This window comes from Mixophyes fleayi, chromosome 1, assembly GCF_038048845.1.
Source record: "Mixophyes fleayi isolate aMixFle1 chromosome 1, aMixFle1.hap1, whole genome shotgun sequence".
In the NCBI taxonomy this organism is placed as follows: Eukaryota; Metazoa; Chordata; class Amphibia; order Anura; family Limnodynastidae; genus Mixophyes; species Mixophyes fleayi.
The window spans coordinates 376,921,192-376,945,622 of NC_134402.1; the positions used below are offsets into that span (position 1 = coordinate 376,921,192).

Sequence of the window (24,431 nt, forward strand, 5' to 3'; positions counted from 1 at the left end):
CAGAGGTTTGAATATTCTGGGACTAGTTTAGAGCTGATTGCAATTTTGCTGCCTTAAAAGTACATGTAACATGCTAGCCACAATATTGCACTATTACCTGTGTTTTCTGAGTTGCATGTAACTTAAGATGGTTTTATTAAAGTAATTCTATCGTTTTGAAATAAGCATTGCATAGGCGATTGTATTGTGTTTCCAAGGCACAAAGTGATTTATTTTAGCAGATGTAAATAGTTAACAGCCAATACCAAAAGTTACATACATACCGCTGCGCTAACCACGGGCACCTGTGGACAGTAATTCACCCTTGAATACTGTGCTCAGAGTAGACTGAGGCTAGTGGGGGTGCAGCTATGATTATATATACAGTCAGTGTTACAGAGTGAACAATAGAGATGACGTGGCTTGCTTCTATAGGTCCAGACATCAAATGGGTCCAGGGTAACAGGTCATAGGCTGGTTCAATCTAAGGAATCCAAAGGTGGGGGTCATCTCTCCAGGGGATGAGCTCTGTTCTTCCCGCCTGGCTCTACAGTTACAATTAGTCTATTAGCATTTTATGGTCAGTATCATATTAAAGGTTTATTCCCTAACATCAATAACTAGAGTATGCAATGTGCAATCTCTTCGCCGAATGCACCGGACAGCTGCTGGTGAAAAGGGGTTTAATATGATACTAGACATGACACCTTTCTTATAACCTGAACCTTAAATAACACTGAAGTGTACATATAATCGTATTATATAAGCTAATAATAAACTAAATACTATCTGCTCATAAATGACTGTGTAACGGAACCAATATGAATTACATAAATAACTAAATGTTGTAATGCGAGTGTGTATTTGCGTATTTTACCGTGCGATCGCAATATGCCACGTGTAGCGTGGCATACTGAGTGCAATCGACCAATAAAACGATATCGACCAATATACTTTCGTTCATCCAATTATACGACTTCGACAGTTTTTAAAATGTATTTAAAAAAAAAATCAATGAATAAAACCGGTGTAACCCTCCCAGCCCTGTTCTGATAGCATTTGAACTCCTCTCAGCACTCCTGAGTGGTGGTTGTTTGGGGGGGTAATAGTGTTAACATGTAAAGAAAAATGTATATAAATTTTATTTGGTATATGGCACTATAAGTCCCAGCACACCCTGGTAGTCATTAACTCTTTGGGTATGCTGGCCTAGTAGAACTATAAGTTCCTACATACCCATGACTTCTAGAGAATATTGCCGCGAATAGAACTACAATGGTCAGATAGCAAGAGCCGGTCATTCTGAGTAGTTAAAGTTACTCAGAATAAATTACATCTCCAGACGGCGTGTCAAACTTACTTGTGCACGGCCTTACTGTACATCACATCAGTTATACATACATACTGCCAATGCAAAGGAGGACTCAAGTGCTACTTAAGTGAAGCTACCTATCTATAACTAACGAATACCCATCGGAGCCTTACGTGATACGATTCTGCAGGCAGACATCATGCAAGGCTCCAACACCACTTTGCATTGAACTGAAATCCCCTCTCAGATTTTTAATTATATCCGACTCTAAATGAGGCCCTTTATGGGAGATAATTTAGTGAGTTTATGGCAGATTATTTGTTTATTTTTGAGAGAGGATAGTTTTAAGAATTTCTTTTAGTTTCTGAAATTCTCCAGAACAAATATTTTGTGAACATCCAGACTGATTGTTTTCGGAATTGGTTTTTGAAATGCAATTTGTCTAACTACATAATAGATTTTCAGGCTCTCTGTCAGCTGTGAGATGTATAGACAAGACTAATGAATTAAAACACAAATGTGCTTTCATTGCAGTAAGCGTATCAGACTTTACACCTCAATCGGCAAAGTAAGAAGTGCATATGGGTGTTCCAGAGGATGTATGATAAGTTCATCACATTAAATCCGACTTTATTCGCCTGATGCAGTAATTTCACCTGCATGAAGTAAAAAATGATGATGCAGTATAAGCTATTATACTGATATGGCTGCTGATGACTTTGCCAGAAATGTTGTAGTAAGAAGACAAACTGCAGATCTTTTGCGCAAGCAATTCAGTACTATATGGGATAATATGCCACCAATTTTTTTTTACTTATTTAGAGAAAAACCTTTTTTTCAGGCTTGATCCTTGAGTCTGATGACCGACATTCACAAGATAGGTACTTCCGGGTAGAGAAAGGAAATAAGATCATGTCTAAATCTCCTTTTGGTAGTCTCAGAAGCCTCAAAAATATACTATTCTAAGTAATATCTCCCTCTATTAAAATATGAAGAGTCAGTAAAATATTTGTGTGTATATATTTTATTCTCCATAGAAAATGTTGGATTTTATTGCATTTATCAGTAAAGTAAGCTGTAGCTCTACTGTTAGCTCAGAAGACATAAAATGAAATGTGATGAATAGATTCCAATAGAACATCAATCCCACTGGCTAAGATAACATAAAACGTGTTATCCAGCAGCAAGTTTTCTACAAGACATTCAGGGTGCTAAATTTTTGTTTTTGTTTACAGTATCTAGGAAGAGGCTATATAGAAATCAAACACTAATCCATGGCTTTATGAATATTTCCTCTTCGGACTCCCTGGCAGCCGTCACAAAAGGGTTAACGCCCCGCTCAGCTGGACAAAGACTGGAAAAGGCAACACCTCACTAGGTATATAATATGACTCCTTTCCTTATGTGTCTTTTACCGGTCTCCAGCTGAACAAGACAGAGGTTAGTGTAGAGAGGCTTCTTATTTTTTGTATGAGGGTTAACTTATGATTCCTGGGACGGGTCCCAGAAGGTCTCAGTGACACGCATTAAGTAAATGTAAGCTCAGACAGGGTGATTTCTCCAAGCTGCTATCTGCTAATACAGAGCAGCAAATGCATGAGTTAGCGCGTCATTCACCTGCAAGTACTGGTTGGCGTATATACAGCAGCGTGGATCTGTAGTGTCAGAGAGTTAGTATACTGCTGAAAACTACTATTGCTACTAAGGAACCATCGTTGCAGGTAAAATGGACCTGAAGCCTGCCCAATGGAAGCTGAAGAGCAAAGGCTCAATGTAAGCACCTAGTAAGGGTGCATTGTTCTATCTTTTACATAGATGTTTCATTCTAGGATGTTACTGTCGGTTCATATGTCTACCTTTCAGCCTCATTTATGTCTCCAAGGACATTAATCAAAGTCCTACTAGTTTTAAGGGCAGCATTGAGAAAACAAGCTGTTGTAGTTTGGTCATACATAGACAACATCTTAGTAATAGGGAAATTAAGATGCATCGCTCAGAAAAGAGCAATAAAAGTAATTTATTTTCTACAAGATCACAGTAGGATCACAAGTATGACTAAGAGTCAGCTGGCTCCTACACAACTACTACAGTTTTTAGGACATCAAGGGACAAAGTAACAGTATCCAAAGAGAGGTTATACAAGATACTTCTGTCATACAGCAGTGCCTTCCGAGCACCTTTTTCCACAGTCCACCCAGGAATGGGCTGTAACTGCTAGAGTCTTTATAAATAATATAAGTTTTGGCAGTAAGCTCCAACATTTTTCATTATTATTACTGCTAAGTATTACACTGCCCTCACCCGGCTACTTCCTAATGCCATCCAGCTGGCCAAATTTGTATGGAGAACACAGTATTCACGTTAGAAGGCAATCATCCATAAGGGATTGTCTCAAAGTACTGGGCATGTTGTTGTCCACTATAGGAATTATACCATGGACAAGATGTGAGATCTCAAACTAGAGTTATTGAGAAAGTTGGATCTTAGTCAACAATATTTAGGTCCAAAGCTCAAAATTATAAACGGAGTAATAAAATCCTTCAACTGGTGGCAGGACCCAACATTGAGAGATCATGGAGTTATTCTCTGTAGCAGAGTGGGAAACATTGACTACAGATTGAAGTTCTACTTGCTGAGGCGCACCCCTTCACACTCAAATGGTTTAATGTTTATGGCAACAAGGAGAAATGAGGCTGCATATATAATCCTATAGTTGAGAGCTGTATGGCAGGCAATGTTACATTTTCAACCTCACCTGTGGCACTAACGTTTGATATATTCAGACAATCGGACAGTGGTGAGCTTTATAAACAGACAAGGAGGCATCAGAAGCAGAACAATGATGTCAGATCTGTCAACAGTGGTGATATGAGCAGAGAACAATTTAACGTTCTTCTCAGAAACTCCACATAGCAGGGAAAAACAATGTGATATCAGATTACATAACTTTCTGTCAGACACATTCTCAGATAAATCTCATAAAGATGTGTACAGGACGCTAACAGAAATCTGGCTACCAACAGATAGACCTAATGGCGACATACCACAACACCAAGCTAGATCGCTTCTATTCATGTCTTTTTACCCAAAGCAGAGGGTAAAGATGCTCTAATGAGATCTTGGGTCTTCAGTCAAGGATATGTAGCCCCTCCTTTTCTCCTCATTCATCACATATTAAGGTAAATCAGGAGGTAGGAAGTGGAAGTAATGGTTGTCCCTTTCTGGCCCCTCTGCGAGTCTTTGAGATGTTCCTAATACAGCTATGGCCACCACCTCTTCGACCAGATCTTCTATGTCAAATCCCATTTTATCACCAAAATCTGACCACTCTTGCTTTGATGCCATGGAAATTGAGCGGGGACTGCTCAAGGAAAAATTTGTTTCCAATAAGCTAATTGATGTGTTTTTGCAAGCCATGAAAAACAACTCATTCTTGATTTATTAAAGAAATCAAGAATGGTAAAAAATGATCTTTTTGAGTAAACAGAACCTGACTAACACAGGCTCTATAGATCTACTTGGGTACTCTACTTCAAGAAGGTTTGGAGAAGGGTTTTGCACTTATGTAGAGGTATCAGCTGTTAGCATTCTCTTGGTCACAAGACTTGCACTATACAATCTTGTGATAAGATTCTTTCCAGCAGTAAAGAAAAAGGTACCTTTGTTTTAAGCCCAATATTTCCCACCCATGTCGTACGTTCTGTTTTTTTTAGATACGGCTTGGGAAGTTAGTCAGAGACACATGAGGGAAGGAGGATTCACATTATATACCTAGTGTGGTGTATCCTTTTCCTATTTATTTTCAGCTGAGTAATTAGTTAACGCACAAGCTGAATGAAACATAAAGCCCACAAAATAGAAAAACAAATATACAATCGATTTCTAGGTAAATGCATGTGTGCAACTATAGATGTTTTCAGGTAAAAATGAATAGTAACTTGGGGTTGGGCATCAGTGTCAGGAGGTGTTATTGTATTCTTTAGATGACCATTTTAATTGAGAGGATATAACAGGATGCTGTGTAGCGTTTCATCGCTGGTGAGAAAGTAAGAGTTGTTAACAGAATTTCTCTCTAACCTGTCCAACCTGTATTGAAAAAAGAAATGCCTTCATACTGCTCATTGCAGACCTAGAACTCATCGGTAGCTCTGAAAAGAGCTGTTATACACAACATCTATTTAAAGGTAGTGAATGTACATAAACACTTATATTTGGTTTAGCTGCCCTTTATATACAGTTCATGTTGGCAGTGGGTAACCAAACTCCCTGTTTGTTTAACCAATCCTTGATGATTCATTTACCTTGCATGTGAATCTGCCTTGACCATGTTCTCACATTTACCATTTAATTCTGCGACAGGGTGTGTATTTTCCTCTCTGTCTACGCACAACCATGGTGAGGAGGTGCTCAGCCAAGCTTGGGCTGGGAGATTAATCTTTAAATCTCCAACCCCAACAGTACCTACCAGAATCCCTGCTATATGGTGTAGTGTCCCCTCCAGCTGAAATCTCTTCCAGTTGAATTGTGCAGCAGTCTTCCTGTTGCCATTACTGAAGCTTTAAGAGTTACAGAGTCGTGCTTTGCTTTCTTGGGCTCCCTGCAGGTAATAAGTCTCCTGGATTTGCTGCTCTGGGGCTACCAGCTGGAATGAAGCGCAGAGGATAGCTGGACACCAAACTACCAGCTATCAGGGACACTCCAGCACCACAGTGCTTTAGTCACCATGAACAGGAAAATGAATGGTAGTAAAGCACAGCTGGAGACACCCTGGCCGCTTCTGGGTGAATTTATAATACATTTTATATTACATTTAATACAAAGACAAGATGGTTTTGTTTTTTTTTACCATGTCTGGGAATACAGCTTGAAATGAATAGAAAAAAAACAAAACATTGGTGCAGGCCAGAGTGGATACAAGATATTTATTTTGGAGATAGTAGAAAAATATGGCTTTTAACTGTGGTGGAGCTACAAGTTCCAGCAAGCCCTCCCAGTTTAGAGCCACAGGTTGCCATCTCTGATTTCATACACATGCCATTTTAAGGATTTTTCAGATGTATGCAAGCTGTGCTTTTAGCTGTAGTGGACTTAGAACGGCATGCTCCACAACAAGTGATATTCACAGAATACCACGGATTTATTTTAAGTTTTTTTTTAAACTTTATAATTTATTATGTTATTTATTTACTGCTACCCTGACTATGCAACATCACTAGAGAAGGAGGCGGCGCCTTGTCACTTAGTAAAACATTGCTTAAATTGCCTGATCCAAGACCTTTCCATAGTGGTTGGGGTCTACCTCACACCCAGAATGGGGAAACAGGAGTGTAAAGCACATCGACATTGGACTGTGGAGCAGTGAAAATGTGTTCTGTGGAGTCACGAATCACGCTTCTCTGTTTGGCAGTCAGATGGGCGAGTCTGGGTTTGGCGGATGCAAGTTGAACGTTACCTGCCTGACTGCATTATGCCAACTGTGCAGTTTTGTGGAGGGGGGATAATGGTATGAGGCTGTTTTTCAAGGTTTGGGCTAGACCCCTTATCTCCAGTGAAGGGTAATCTTAATGCTTCAGCATACCAAGTCATTTTGAACAATGCTATGATTCCAATATTGTGGCAACAGTTTGGGGAATTCCCTTTTCTATTCCAGTATGACTGTGCCCCAGTGCACAAAACAAGGACTACAAAGACATAGTTTGATGAGTTTGGTGTGGAAGAATTTGACTGTCCCACACAGAGCGCTGACCTGAACCCCATTGAACACCTTTGGGATGAACTGGATTAGAGTTTGCGAGCTAGGCCTTCTCATCTAACATCAGTGCCTGACCTCATAAATGCTCTACAGAATGAATGGGCAGGAATTCCTACAGAAACACTTCAACATCTTGTGGAACGCCTTTCAAGAAAAGTGGAAGCAGTTATTTCTGCAAAAGGGGGGACCAACTCCATATTAAAGTATATGTATTTGAATACAATGTCATTAAAGTCCCTGGTGTAATGGTCAAGCATCTGAATACTTTTGTCCATATAGTGTATAGAAGATATTTAAACATAAGCCATGAATAAAATACTATAAAGCACCAAAATGAGCAATGATTTGCAGGGTGAGATTACTTACATGAAACAATGGGAGAGAAGATGACCATCCAGGACTGTCACATGCTGATTCACAGCCTGCTAAGAGACTATAACACCATTGTTAGTCTCAAGGAAGATGATTGATTGTTGTCTCCCTCTTTTCCTTCTCCCCCCATGTGTCTGTTTTTTCAATAAAGCTTTGGGCTTGTCTCCCTCTCCAATCCATCCCCCATTACTGTTTTCAGTTTTGTTGAAATGTGTTGCCAAGAAGATTGTTAGATAATGGCTAGGTCTAAGGGCGAACTGATATAAGTCAATGGCTACCTAGAAGGGGTGCTACAAGGATGTAATTGCTCTGTCCATAGCAGTGAAAGGGTTACACTGCATAATAATTTGTCTGAATGTTTGACTTGTAAAGGCTACGAGAGTTTTCACAGGTTTGCTATCAGGGGAATACCAAGTGTAGTATTTTTTTAGGCATGTTGGTTAGATTTAGCTGGTGGAGGGACTGGTTGACCTCCTAGGATACTCAGTTTGACAACCATCTAGACAATTAAAGTTTAAAAGCTATGTAAGGTCATGATACCTTTTTATGATTTTACAAATTAATCATCTTTTAATTTTTTTTTGGCTTATTTCGTTTTGTGTAAATTATAATAATTAAAAAAGCATAAATAAAAATAAAATAACACACATCAAAGTTGTTTTCTTAGTTTTCCGGAGTGGAGGTCTGCAAACAAGTCTGAATGCTGGCACGTCTCAAAGTTAAGCTTTGTTTGTAAATTGTATGTTGTGCCCCTTCAAACCCTGTCAGAAATTGTTTGGTACATTGCAGATCATCAGAAAGCACAATTAATAGAGAAGGCAAAATGCAATGTACGTGACAGCGATGAAAATAGAAAATAACAAGAAAACAAGTAACTCCACTTTACAAATGTAAATAAGGTGTCTAAAGAGCGGAGTGAAGAAGATGCGCACTGACAGGAAAGCATACATTAGACGAGAGAACGTAGCTGCTCTGTGGGTATTCGCAATGCTATAAGGCAGAGATGAAAGCATTTTGGCTTTCTATTTCTGTTGCATAATTTAACACCATTGTGCGGTTCCACTTCACATACTCTTAACAGTCAGTTTGGGCTTTTCCTTGTCACTCTCATCATATCATCTTTATTCAAAAAGCTACTTGTATAATAAAATGTGAATTGCAGCTATAACTTAAAAACACTCGAAGTCCTGAACTGCATCATTACTATATAAATACAGACACTTTCTCCTTGTCTCTCTGTAGTTTCTTTGAAGTACAATAGTATCTTGGGGTTTCGGTGTTGCTGTCTTCACCTAAATAGTCTTTATGCTCATGTTTATTCCAGGCATGGACAATGTGATACATTTCACAGGTCTAACCTTTGCCTTAGATCTTCAACAAGGGCCACATATTATTACAAAGTTTCTTGCTACAGTTCTGCATTATGCTAATAATGGCGACAGTTGTCACACACAGCACAAGCACCAGGGGCATTTTTTATTTGCTGATCATGTTTATGATCATAGGATGATTTCTGCTCGCTGTAATGGTTTTCATCTGGCTCCACTGTGCCACTCGCAGCATCGCTTAGCAGTGTCAAATGACCCATTTTGTTCATTAGTCACTTTCACAAAGATGGGCTCAGCATTGCTGTGGGAACCCATGTATCTCCCTCCCCAAAGGAATAGGGTAAGGCATAAACAAGGAGCAGGCGAAAGCAATATACAGCTATGGACCTAGGATCAGGACTTGCATAATTAATATAGAAAGAAGAGGATGAGGTAAGGGCGTCTTCCAAGCAAGTAATGGTCAGGTGCAAAGCCAGGTTTGATTTCAGAGAATTAATCAGAAGTTTACAGGAAGATGAGCACAAATGTCAGGATCTTAAACAAAAAAACCTGTTGCTGAGGCAAATCGTGAGAGCGAGAATACAGTCAATCAGTTTGCAGTTACCCGCTCATGCCTAAGTGATGTCACTACTGGGTTAATATTCTGAATATTTTTTCAGCACACAAAATGACCGTTTCTTCTTTGTGTAGGTGACAAGTACTCTATAACTTTTTAATATTGTTGCAAAGTTTTTGTCATTTGTAGCACCAAGTGTTAAAGTTTTTGCAGAGAAGCTGATACATTTTAAAGATCGTTTTTCATACGGTAACCAAGAAATAAATGAGTGTTTGCCAATAATATCATTTGGTGAATTTTAATTGAACAAATGTGGATATATCCTTATTCCAGTTATTCAGATGTATATTTCCACGTTATGGTATATGTGTATCAATTGAGCGATTGAGGTCTAGTAAATTATCATGTTTATATTAAATGTCTTGGGCCTTGTTAAAGTGAAATATGAAAGGTCAGATGTCAGCAGGAACTCATATGCAAACAAATGTGAAGGTTACCTCTCTCTTCTTATGGATCTAAGTTACCTTTTACTAATTAATCTCTTTGGGATGCAATGTGATGTGGATTAACAAGCAAATATAGTATAAAACAAGAAAGGAAATTGAATAAAGGCTAATTATTATTATTATTATTATTATTATTATTATTATGTTACTATAATATATGTAGGTTCAACATATTCTACAGCACTGTACATAAAAAAGAAGTCAAATAAATTTATGTACAGAAATATCATGTACTATGACCATTGTTCTGGAGAATGTGTCTAATTGTGTGTATGGAGGTGTTTTCAAAGTTCCAAGTGCAGTATTTCTGGTCTAAAAGAAGAGGTAGCTGATTAGATTTGTGGGTAGGAATTTGGTTTCTAATAAGTTGATAAGATGAGTGGTCTGCTTGAAAAATGTATTCTATACATTATTAAAACATATTCTTTATTTAAAAAAAGATAATTAAAGAAGCAATAAAATGTTTAAGGCAGTTTTGAAAATAGTAAGCCTATGTTTCGGAAAGGTTTTTTTCAGAATTTCTTAAAGGACTGCTGAGCCATAATTCAGAAGGTGTATAATAGACAAAATAAAATATTTGGTTGAGTAGATTCAATTCTGCTCAATGTGCCGAGCAATGCCTCCGGCACAGTCCGCAGGAGGGTCTGTGGCGCTGTCCGGCCAGAAATTACTGCTTCTTTTTGTGCGCACCTCATTGAGATGTGAGCAAAAACATATGAAGATTTCAGTACTGCATTCAAGTGCACACAGCTACACATTGCAGAGACGGCCTGTGACACATCACACAGAAATCAATCTGCCCCTAAATGTAATATCATATACTTTATAAAAATGAATCACTGGTGCAAATAAGGTTAAAAAATAAAAATAATATATCAAATATAGCAGATTGACATCGATATCATAATGTCTCATATATACATACACATACATAGTGTATATAAAAAAAATCATACTTGCACTCCCGGGCAGCTTCATTCATACACTCAAACTTTGTCTGTTCGCGGAAGATGTATTTGTATTTTGTAACCAGCCTGGAGACCTCGTTTTCAGCCTTGAAACATATCTTGAACTGATATAGTGCGGCCTCGTTCTACAAACTGTATATTACTAAATCTGAGGCCCTCACTATAAATATACCGCAACACTCGCTCCTGACTCTGCAAACGCAATTTCCTTTTTTGTGGGTTAAAAGTAGCTGCCATACTTGGGCATACATATACCCCCTACCCTATCTACTATAATTGAAACCAACTTTTCTCAGATTTCCCTCTCTGCCTAAGAATTGGATTGACTCTGCGGTATCCTGGCTGGGCCATATAGCTGCATTTAAAATGATGTTGTTACCAAAACTTATGTATATATTTTGCACTATACCATATATTGTACCTAAATGAATGATGGCTCGCTTCCATACATTAATGATGACATATGTATCGAGACAGAAATGCCTCCTTCTCACCCATAAATGTATGGCTTTACCTAAGCCTCGAGGTTAATGCTCTTCAATTTAACACATTACCATGCATTGATTCTATAGATCCCACATCCAAAAATGCTGAAAAGATATATGTAATATTGACATTTTAAAGGAATATTTTTGCAGACTAAACTGTAACTATTCTTGTACAATATGTAACTAACTGTACAAAATATATGTGAATAATTGAGTGAGTTTATTTAAAAGCAAATCGTTGAGTCTTGATTGTGCTAGAGTATTAGTGTCTTGGGTCCAGTTTGTTTACTCTTTGTCTATGGTGACGAATTGTAGGCCACCTGGGTCTGTATTGTGGTATTTTATTTAATAGACTAACTGAATGTTTTTGATGTATTTTATATAGTCTTTCTTAAGAAACATCTTAATTCTTCCCACATGCTGTCTTAAACATCTGCATTGAATTTAATAGCTGTTACCTTTAGTGATACATATTGTAAAATGTTTTAATCATTATGTCTATTTGGGGTTGCTATAAAAACGCCTGACACATGTCTAGTGATTAGTGGCCTTACAGACAAATTCTGTGACATCCTGGTCACTTTCAGGTTAAGCATTCAGAACCTCTGAGCAATGGAGTTGTGTACTGTGATTTGAAATATTGGGAGACCCAGATTCGTTGCCCTCCTGAAGATCTTTGGCCTTTCTGCTAGTATATCATTTAGTGAAATATCACCCGTGAGGATTATCCCAATGTTTTGTGTAGGATTTTATTAGTAACTTGTGACCTGAAATTAAATTTGTAATAAAAATGATGTCAGATCTTTGTAATGCTTTTACACACTGGGGATTTATCCCAACAACTCCTTATTAAACTTTTCTAGAAATTCATCCCTTTATGTTGTAGCTTTTCTCTCAAACTCTTGTCTCTGTGCAATTCTGCTTTAACCTACTAAATTGTACATAAGGGTTGTTGAAGCCAGAAAACTGACAGCTGTCAGAGAAAAATTGAAATGATTGCAATCTGTCTTCTTCCTATAGACGTTGCAATCGATAAAGAGGGTGATATTGGTAGTGCTGTAGCTTGCCGTAAATAAAAAATGTTGTCATTAAGGTAACAGATAAAACTATTGAGACATTGCTCATCTCCCTTCCAAATGAATATAATATATTATTATTATTATTATTATTATTATCATTTATTTGTTAGGCGCCACAAGGTTTCCGCAGCGCCGCACATAGTACAAACAGTAGACTATACAGGGTATAACAGTACAGAACAATAAACAAAAGTACCAATACTTCAGAAACTCCAGGCAGGCAGATGCAATAGACACGGAGCAGAAGAAGGGGTAAGGAGACAGGAGGGAAGACGGCCCTGCTCAAGCGAGCTTACATCCTAAGGGAGGGTTAAACAGACCAGGCACAAGAGGAGCCAGTTGAGGAAATGGGAGAGAGGGGAGAATGAGTGGAGGAGATGGGGGTTAAGTGGATGGTTGGTAGGCTTTGAGAAAGAGGTGAGTTTTGAGTGCACGTTTGAAGGAGCACAGAGTAGGAGAGAGGCAGATGGAGCGAGGGAGGTCATTCCAGTGAAGGGGGGCTGCACGGGAAAAGTCCTGGATTCTGGAATGGGAAGAGGTGATCAGAGTGGAGAATAGGCGACGGTCATTGGCAGAGCGCAGGGAGCGGGTGGGAGTGTGAATGGAGAGGAGGTTAGAGATATAAGGTGCAGTAGAGTGGGAGAGAGCCTTGTAAGTGGTGGTGAGGAGTTTGAAAAGAATTCTGTAGGGGAAGGGGAGGCAGAGGAGGAGCGGCGTGAGAGGTAGATGAGTCTTGCGGCCGCATTGAGTATAGAGCGGAGGGGGGAGAGACGGGAGTGGGGGAGGCCGGTGAGGAGGAGGTTGCAGTAATCCAGGCGGGAGATGATGAGTGCGTGTATGATGGTTTTGGTGGCCTCCTGAGAGAGAAAGGGACGTATGCGGGCGATGTTAATATTCAATTAAATATTAAAAATATGGCATGATTTGTGAAAAATTGGTCGTCCTTGAAAGAGTTTTCAGATGTCTTTAATTTATTGGCTTGTATAAGCCCTTTTCCAACTTTTAATAAATGCATTCCTTTATCTTTATCCTAGCCTTATCCTGATATGCAAAGTCCATAGCTTAATATAGATGTTGGAGTTCAAGACTTTTGGGTTGTGTGTCATTGCTAAAACAGGCAAGGGGATGGTAACTTAGAAGATTGCTCTAAAGTGCAAAGTCCACCCCCTTCCCCCCAGACTTCAAATAATCTGTATTAATCAAGTACTGTAAGTGCTTTCATACGCCCCTGTAATGCTGAGTACTCTCCTATATTTTCAGAACTTTTATACTTTTATATATTAAAATAACCATTTAGCTCAACATGAAATGGTTTTGTTTAAAAAATCTAAGTAAATAGCATGCATTTGGAAAGTCAGAAGGAGATTCTTGCCAGCTCTATAGCCACTGTATTGAATTAGGTGACTCTAGTAGTTTAATTGCATGTTTCTGAGTGTACAAATCTGAGCTTAGTAAATATTTTTAACATTTGTTTTGCTTGTATCTTTTTGTAGCATATGGCAATGTCCGTTCCGTTTTTGAAAGATGCTCTCTGATTAATAATTGTATGCAATATTTTTTGTGATGAATGATTCTAAGGGGGGTATTCAATTGTTTGTTTTAACGCGCTAAAACCAAAAAAAACGAGCGCTCTAAAAATATTACCGTTAATACGGTAATTACTCGCTAAATTTCATCTCGCAGCTCCCTGAGCAGCGAGCTGAAATTCAGCCCGCTGGCAGCGAGTAAGTACCGTATTAACTGTTTACGCGCGCAAATTTACCGTATAATATGAAGTTTTTTTAGAGCGCTCGTTTTTTTTGGTTTTAGCGCGTTAAAACAAACAATTGAATACCCCCCTAAGGGGCAGATTCAATTCCCTGCATTGTTCTTTAGAACAGCGCATTATCGTTACTATGATGCCACAAACAAAAATCTGTGTTAGAATTACCGTAGCAGTGGTAATAATTAATTGAATCTCCCCCTAAGATGTCGAAATGAGTGCAGGACCAAGAACATACAGATGCAACAAGAGTCATTGAGATGGATGTGACCAAGTACCCTGCATTGTGCCTCATTTGCCCTGATGGCTCCCATACAGTGTATACTTAACCACTATGTCATTTGTTTCATATAAATTTGTTTCACCTGCGCAATATTGAAGTGAACCCATATATATAATTAGGATGATTTTCTTTTAAGTTGAAATAAAGTTCAATACTTTAGTATCAGTATATTAACTCCCCAAGTAGCAGCAATATATTGTGCAACAGATTATATTTTACCTTCGTTACCATTGTTACTACTTTTCTTGTTTACACATCTTGCTTATTAAAAACAGATAAGGGCAAAATATTTGTTATCTTATCTTCATGTAGCTACAGCAGAGTTCTATGCAATCTGAGAGAAATCATTATGGCACTAAGCAAAGCTAGATATGGTATAAATCAGTATAAAAAAAATCAATGTATCACTGTAACATGTATGCTTCTTACTTCAAGTTTATAAAATGTAAATTTTAATATTAAGGTATAAAATGGTTTGTTTTTTTTGCCATTTTCTGAGTGTCCACTGCAAATTCATTAAAAAGTGAATTTTTTTTCTTCTTCTTTCCTTGCATCACAAATAGCAGCTCTTTGTCAGAGAACAAAGTGGGCAAACGATAGAGCACAGTATGTTGGTTATGCTTGCTGTGGCCAGGGCCGGTGTAGGCCTCTCCCCCTTGAAGATGCCCCCCGTTCAGGCCTTGCAAACCTACACCGCTGCTTTTTACCTTAACATGCGGCAGGTGAGGCGACATCCTCTGCTTCTCAGTAGGAATGTTGCACTTGGCTGTAACATCATAGCCAAGCGCCACACTCCAGCCATCACAGACATTGTGGAGTAGCAGTTGGCAGCTAGCTGCACTCATAAGAAACTGCTGCCTGCTTCTCCTCCATGTCAACGGCTGGCCCTCCGTCTGGAGGTGCTGCAGGGACATTAAAAACACTGGGTGAAAAACATTATTTCCTAGGACTAATGGTAGTGCCAACCCTGTGCGTATGACATCTCTGGGCATGCACAGAGTTTTAAATACTCAGCGTGGAATATGCAGTCTGTACAAAACATTCTTCTGTTCTCTACATACCACCCAATATTGTAAAAAGATCTGTCTAAGATACACTCAGATCCACTTGTCCGTGACCACATTCCTACAAAGCCACATCCACTTTCTGTAGTCCACGCCCATTACGTGGCTTAAACATTTGGACTTTTGGGAGGACACATTTATTTAGGTATAGACACGATTTGTTTAGTTACCTTTTTGGCTTGAAAAAGTCTCATTTCTGAGACGAAATGCGTCGCCGAGTTCTGTATATTTTATCTATTTGCCAGCGGCTTGGATCTGGCTATGCACCTTATAGATATCATGGACTAACCTTATGAGGAACCACCTTTTACTATTCTTCGTTTCTGCCCGGGCAGTTTTTTGAATACACAGCTAACACCGTCACACGCTGACAGCTGTTGAATTACGGGAGAGCTGCGGATAACACCGCTAGGAGGATTCAGTTTACAGTGCACTTTGGTTATTAATAACAGCGGACTGCTGCATAAGAGCTTACTCCGGAGAGCCGTGACATTAGCAGAAAAGACGGGGATCGTGAGTACTGTTGGTTTTCCACTATTCCCACTTATTGCAATAGGTTTACTAATCTGGATACCACTATTTTAGTGCAATTACTATCTCCATTCCATGCTCCCGGATACACCTGGGACTGTGGACATTTGTCATGAAGAATAGTGCTTTCTGTTGCTACATTGGTTTACATGATTGGTTCTACTCCATATAGGAGTCCTTTTTATTTTCATTTTGAATTTTAGGGGTATCATCTCCATGTTTTATATTGGATCCATACTAATTATATGTATGTACAATAAACATAGGTAATTTATTTCTGCCCTGGCTTTTGAATCCTTTTTTACTACTGCACCTGTGTTGTATTTCTGGCGCTGTTGTCCCTGCTTTTTAGTTTACAGTTTGTTTAGTTATATTATTTAACTCCATAATGTAAAGCCATTATATGATGTATTGTTATACAGTAATTTTGACAGCTCTTTAAAATATCATAGCCTCTCAGCATCACCCACTGTGTTCATTGTAGAATTCTTACGCCTGAAACATGTAATTTGCATAAATAGTCATCATCTTGTGGCACTAAAACTAGATGTTTTAATCCCTCAAAATAAATCTAGTAAATATAATCTACTACTTTCTTTGAGAACTGTAAATCTTGCACTAATAACAGTAAGATACCGCGGTTCACATTCAATCAATGAATTGCAGTGATTGCTTTTAACAACAGGCTGTTTATCGTTTTAGACCTCTGGCAGAGTTGCAATTTTCCTTAATTCCTAATAACATTCAAAGGACACGAATTTAATGTATCTATTTGTTTTAGTCAGCCATTGATTTTCAGAAATGTTAATTTATTTTTTATTGGTTAGCAATTACTGTGTACTCTAAAATACATTTTAAAAATTATATTGGGTTATTTCACTGTTAACGCTCAATACTGTGGTACTTCGAGTCTATGTGTAGCCCTCTGAACCCAGCATGGTTAAATCACATTCCCTCTCCACTTCTTTCATAAACGTTTACAATTACCAATGATTATTTTCTTAACCCGCAAGACCTCCAGGTATGTGTGTCCATTATATATAAGAAACAAGGACATTCAAGTTCCAGCTCAGCTGGGTCACACAAAGGTTGTTTGTTTTCTTGTTTTCTCCTACCCTGGCAGAGAAATATCAGCACATTTTATGGTTTCATGTGAATGAATTGTTTTTATTAGAAGTTCTGTGATTTTCTTTACAAATGAAACCAAGCCAAACAACTCTGCTGCTGTTTGGTGTGGGGTTCAGCAAGGTTGCAATAAGCTTGTCACCTTGGATTTCTTCCTGTTATGAGCACTTGCAGGGAAAATCAGATTCTGTCTATTTGCTTATACTATGCACACATTTATGCAGACTCAAAAAAAGTAATAAAATGGTATTTACAGTTTGGGAAAGCTAAATCAGATGTGCCTGAAAACCGTATACTTGTTTCGCATGAATACGTTTCCCAAGAACTAGTTATGCACTGAAAATATAATTTCCTTTTTCTAATTATTTGATCACCTGTTAATACAGCCAAAGGTTAAGACTATATAGATACTTATGTATCTATAACATAAAAGCCTAGCGGCGTGTGTTAGTCTGTGTGTGGAAAAAAACCCAAAACAAGCTGCAGCGCCACCTGCTGGGCGGAGTTATACACTGACCTACTAAATTCTTAGCATTATCTACTATATAAAAGTAAAAGCCTAGCGGTGTGTGTGTGGAAAAAACTATTTTCTCAGAAAGGGCTCATCCAATTGACCTGAAATTTGGTATACTGACATTATTTGACAAAAAAATTTGAATAGTGAAGTCAGTTAACTTCCATCATCCCCCCTTCCCCCGTGGGAGGGGTAGTAAAGGCTAAATTTACAAGTTGAGGACTCAAACTCATTTTCGTGAGGTAATTTTACCTCATGAACATACATTAAAAAGGTTGCTTGCGTGGAATTAATACTCTTCCCCTGAGGAGGCCTGGGCTAGGCCCAAATGCATGACAAGAACCTTATTAAGACCTTAAGTAGCTTGATTTGACTAGAATGCATGAGTATCATGCACGGGTTAACTTGTATGTTATATATTGGTAGAGTGAGGTAGCAAAAACAAAACAAAGATTAAAAATGATCCTACTGCAATTAAATATTTAAAATTATTATTGCTTGTTTATTGCTTATTTTCAAGGTATCCAGCGATGAATTGCAATTTTACTTTGGCTTAAAACTTATGAATGCAATACTCTGTTTACAGTTGTATCTAGATGGCAGCTTTGCTATGTAACCCAGAAAGACTAGAAGCATAAAGCAATGTACTTGGTACAGTTTACAGGAGAGCAAGTGCAAGCCAATAAATTAAAGTTATCTGAAGGTATAACTCAATGTTAACACTACATATAACCTCATTGATTGTGTATACTTCATCCAGCTCTTCGCCATTGTTACCCTGATATACATAGTTCTTGGATCAGTATAGACCTGTGAACTTCAGCATTACAGTTGGTTTTGTGACACTGCTGAATCAGACAAGTTTATGGGTGATTAGAAGAAGTTGGTGGGACCTGAGTTATTTTTTGCATAATTTAACACTATACACTGTGGTGGAAGTGGACTGGTTGGTAAAAGTGGGTATGTCATACTACCACTTCTCCTACTGCCTTAATTGTAAAACTATCAAATCCCATTCATTTACATTTTCCATTACACTACTTCTAAATTTTCACAGACAGACGCAGCAAGGGGAACAGAGATCTATCATTAAAGAATGTGGGAGAAATAGACTGGAGAACTACAGGTTTTTTACTCTCCTGAAAAATTCCATTTTAGACCTAAATGGTGTCTCATCCTTAAAAGAATCCCTATATATGATGACAGTTTATGTTTTCTAGGACTGGGGGGGGGGGCTTACTTGGGATTTCTTTTGTGGTTTGATGGGACCAGTCTCATTGTCTGCTTCTTACCCACTGTTGATACGGGTGATTAAAATAAGATGACTCTTGCGAGGTGGAGCATCCTGCAGAGAAAGGTTATCCCATGCAAGTCTGCAATACACAGGCTTTTTGTAGGCATCTGCTGCCTGCTTTTCTTTAGGCTTTGTCTTTGTGTGGTATATGTGACCTCATCTGCCCTATTAATGGTGCTTCAAATTATTTGTGCTGAAAATAGAATAGTCTCTTTGATGTTCCATCACGTCTTCTACTCTTGAAACTTGAATTGCATGGATTGCCTCTCACTTCCTAAATCTAATACAGGTCAAACTGTGCATGATTTCCTTTATGAAATACCTGAAACCTGAGCGAGTGTGCTAGACTGTGTTAAGGGTCCACACAGCAAATAGCAGACTTCTGATTTCTTTAGCCTGTAATTGATTAGCTGGAGCAAAGTGTTTTAAAGCAAGTGTTTGTATAGCAGTTTCCTCACACCTAATTATTGTGGCAATTGAAACAATATATTAACTGCTGTTATGTCATTACTTTATAATCTCAATAATCACGTCTACGGCAAGGCATTAACACGCCTATTAAATCTTGGCTCCAGTCAACCATTATTGCTACTTTTTAAACGCTGATGTAATTTATTTTTAATTCCGGTGTGATTTTGATTTATAGACTTATGTTTTCATACATTCTTCATTATCCTTATACTGGAAAGTCAAATTCTGAGTGTGTTGAAGTAAAAGTATTAATACACAATGCAAGCTTTGTTTGATTTTAAGACTGCCTGTATCTAGGAAAGGTTGCTTTACTCGTATAAGAAAGTGTATTTTGTAGCAACATGTGTTTCAGTTATATTACATCTTAAAGCTTTATAAAGCATACAATATTGCACAAAATCTTACATAACTTGCACAATAAACTTAAGTGCTTTTCATTAAATATGGTTCCATTCTCCTCTACTTCTTACTTAGTGCTTCTTACTTTATTGATTTATTCTCTTTTTCTTTTTAATGTATCATCTTCTGGAACAGTGTCTATTTACAAATTCAAGATAAAAAAAACAAATATATATAACACTGATCAGCCGCAAAATTAAACCCGCTGACAAGTGAATTGAGTAATATTGATTATCTTGTTACAATGGCACCTGTCAACGGGTGGGATATGGTAGGCAGCAAGTGAACATCAGTTCTTGTTGATGTGTTGGAAGCAGGTAAAATGGGCACGCGTAAGGATCTGAGTGACTTTGACAAGGGCCAAATTGTGATAGCAAAATCAAAAATATTGGAGAACCAGCGCTAATGAGCAGAAACATGAAATGATCAATTTGCATTGCATGAAGTATACCAATAAAAAATGCATACAATAACAGAAATCGTGATTTTGAATCAAACCCAGGATAATTGCAAACAAAAACAAGTCCAAATATGCCTTGATATTGAATTGTAATTGAAGTCCTGAACAAAGTCTATTCCACATTCTCAAAGTTCTCCACAGTGCACGCCAATACTACTCCGTAAAATAAAGTTTCTTCTCCTTTTCTTCAACATGCGGCGAGAACCAAGGCCAGGGTACCTCATCAGGATTTATCCTAAGGGAACCCCAGCCTCCGTTTCAGCCATACAGCAAGTACTGTGGGCGACAGTGTGCCCAGAATTCTCTTATGTTTCATATAGGTTGGAGTTTTCTACTACCCAAAATTTGTGACATTAGGAGATTTTCCAGTGTGTTTTAGACACACTATAAGGTCAGGAACTTTTATTTGAGAACTTTGTGAATGTGGAATAGACTTTGTTCAGAACTTCAATTACAATTCAATATGTAGGCATATTTGGACTTGTTTTTGTAATTATCCTGGGTTTGATTCAAAATCATGATTTGTGTTATTATATGCATTTTTCATACTCTATTGTTATTCTATATGTATTTTTCTAACATTATAGTAGACTAAAAGTGTCATTTTATTCAAGATTGGTGTACTTCATATAATACAAATTGGTCATTTCATGTTTCTGCTTATTAGCGCTGGTTCTCCGATATTTTTTATGCATGTTATGCAAGATTGGATCACCTTGCAATTTAGAATCTAGCTGCTTAGACAGAACATAAAGATTTATTTTTAGTTTGTGCACAGTTCTATTGTCATTTATAAATTGTGATAGCAGCTAGACTACTGGGTCAGAGCATCTCCAAAATGGCAGGTTTTGTGGAGTGTTCCTGGTATGCAGTGGTTAGTACCTACCAAAGTGGTCCAAGGAAGGACAGCCAGTGAACCACCAACAGGGTCATTGATGGGTGTGGGGAGTGGAGACTAGCTCGTCTGGTCCAATCCCACAGAATAGGTACTGTAGCACAAACTGCTGAAAAAGTTAATGCTGGCTATGATAGATAGGTGTCAGAACACACAGTGCATCACAACTTGCTGCAGACCAGTCGGAGCGCCCATGCTAATCCCTCTCCACTGCAGAAAGCTCCTACAGTGTGCTTGTGAGAGCCCATAGCCCAGGCGGGTCAAGAAAGTCCAAGCACTTTTTTGCATGTGGCTAGTATTCCGTTGGAATAAGTTTCTCTGTTAATAGTGAAAAACAGCTTTCATGGTCAACAGGTATCTGTGGAATCCTTAGAGCCTGCTAGGTTCAGCGCCCCCTACAGGGGGGTGTGGAGTCTAACGGGACAGAAGGTTTTCAGCAGTGACCCCCGCAAGGGAGTTTGAGTTTAGCGGCTTCTGCTCCGCAGGTCATGGCCCTCCAAGTAGACACCCAGCGTGGCCGTGTGGAGAGTGCAGGATGGAATATCTGCGTAAGTATACACGGAGGTCCAGGTAGCAGCAGCAGGAGACTGGATCAGAAGGTGCAATGTTCTGCGGTGGGTATACACCAGGGTCCAGGTAGCGGTAGAAGGAGACTGGATCAGAAGGTGCGATGTTCTGCAGCTGGTATACACCGGGGTCCAGGTAGAAAGCAGGTAACTGAAACAGGAGCCAAGAAAAGTCACGTCCACATAGGGTGAAATAGACACAAGTTCTGGCAGAAAAAGTGAGCAGCCAGGTGTAATATATATCTTGACCATTAGAGGGCACTCACGAGTGGGAAGGAATGGGAACATATAAAAGATGGATCTCCTAATGTGCAGACCCAAATCAAGGATGGTGACCGCAAGAGGCTGCAACAGGAGACTTGGCAGGGGAAGACCCAGGTAAGTGCACCAGGAACCGGCGTGTCTGCTGCACGATACCAGCCCATGCTGTCAAACCTGGGTCTGGTTGATGAATTTGGGTGAGAAGGGGGAGGGGGATGTGTTTGCCATTTTTATTTATTTTATGTAAGGAGCTTCTCCCATCCATTTCAATTAGATTTCTACCTGCAGTACACACTGGTAACCCAATTGAAATTAATGGGTAAATCTCTGCACTGCTTGCTTCCTGGACGCATACAAATGTGTCAAGCGGATATTTGCGTTAGGTATTACGCATGTGAACCACAAATGCATGGTGTTTATGTGCGCTTTCACATGCAGTTTGCACTTGCATTTTTATTTTTTACAGGTTCAACGCCAGTGGGTAAGAGTCCTAAGATTGTCTTGTTTAAAGTACTCTGAATCAAAAATTTAGTAGGACTCCCTAGTGTGGCTCTCAAAATATATTTATAGAAAATAATTCTATGTATGTGTCAGATCTGGTAAAAATAAAATATGTTGATTAGAAATATGGATACAAGTGGATAGTGATGAAAGTTTGGTTTATTTCAGTGAATGGATGGTGTACCTCTATTACATATTTATATTAACAGGCTACTGTTGACCTGTCACAGACCACACTACATTTTCTCTATGACTGCCTTTCTACCTTACAGCTCTTTTACTGTGCAGTCTAACGAAAGCTGGTTCACGGGATAGCATAGCTCATAAAGAACTCAGTGGAATATCCAGTGAATGAGGTCATGGAGGACAACATATTTTTTTTTTTATAAATAGCAAGTCTGTGGTAAAACAATTACATTGCATAAGAGTTCCCGGTCCTCTTTGCGTGCAATCAGCAGTGTTTTCTATATAGAGATGGATTGGATGTTTAGGTAGATGCATAGACAATAACAGTAGTGTGTTGAATTACTAATGCCCAGTAGTGTATAATGCCTGGCTGTATTTGCTGTACCATTGCTAGTTCTACCATTTCTACCTGTGCCCTACAGTGCTTTATCTCATTACTACCTTTTCTTCCTCCCAATGTCATACATCATGACATTGGGGTGCACTTCATTGGCATAACTCAAAAGGTAGAGTGGGATAGCTCTGATGGTATGTAACCCCCCACTAAGGGCAAAACCATTGTCTCCAAGCTTAACCTGCCCCTGGTTTAAATTCTCTTGGTCAGGGAAATATATAAAGACTTTCTTATTTGTATCTGAAGCCAAGTTGGGAATGCGGTTCATACTAGCCGAAACGTAAAAAAATTAAAACAGTTAAGCAAGTCTTTCACCCAGCTAACAGAGTGATAGGTTCCCCCCATCAAGACAACTCCTGTTCCTGAGAGCACTGAGCCAAACTGCATGCCTCAGGCAGAGTCTGAGGACCATATAATAATCTATTTAACAAGACTTTACTTTGTTTGACGTTGTCCCTCTTCTTTACGATAAAGCACAGTAATTTCACTTTTTGCATTGATAATACAGAATTTGACATGATTTTATTTTGGTATGTATGTGAGACCCCAATATTTTGTTATTATTGTGAATGAACAAAAGGTATTAGATATTGTAACACTTTGACTTTTATTGTCATTCCTGTGATTTATCATGATGGCTGATAACTGTACTCTCTGGGCCTGATTCATCTTCGAATGCAACAGGCACACCACTTAGGTTTTTACAACGGATACTGAAGTTGAGCGTACGTGTGCCAGTATTCAAATCCAAGTGGATCTCAAGATACATTTGCATTTTAATCTGGGTATAAGTACGCTCTGCCTAAACACTACTTGTCGTATGTTACCAGACAGAATAGACTGTAGGATATGTGCATGAGCAATATCAAATCCCATCAGAAGGCATGCAAAACATTTATTTTAAAAGAAATTGTAATATTATAATCATTAATATATGTTTTTTGCATTAAATACATGAATCCATATGTTCTTAATGCAGCCTATGCATAGAGTCCCTTTTTATAGTTGTTCTTCCTTGCAGTCTTCTATTGACAAGCATATGTGTATCTTTTAATTCAAAGACGTTGCTGTGGCAGTCATCACTATCAGATGGCACTTACTCATGACCTGTACATGGTGCAAATGATATGGCAAAAAAAGACGTACTAAAGAGAAACACAGAACTTGAATTGGCTGCATCTACGTTGGCATGCCCTTTGTGTATGTTGCATATGATCCAAAATTGTTAGTTTCTTTTGCTTTCAGACATGGACTGCATGCAGTTGTGTAAATTTGGATAAGGTCCATTTTTGATCATGCACAGAGCTATTTCACGCAAGATATGGCCCTTTATGTTTTATTACATTTTCCAATATCTGTTAACCTTGCTTTATATTTTTTTTCTT

At 38.5% G+C, this 24,431-nt stretch overlaps 1 protein-coding gene across 3 annotated transcripts in view; it reads left to right on the top strand.

Annotated features, from left to right (window-relative positions):
• Positions 1-24,431, top strand: part of DTWD2 (DTW motif tRNA-uridine aminocarboxypropyltransferase 2) — a 191,227-nt gene that overhangs the window by 31,690 nt on the left and 135,106 nt on the right. The window lies entirely within an intron of this gene.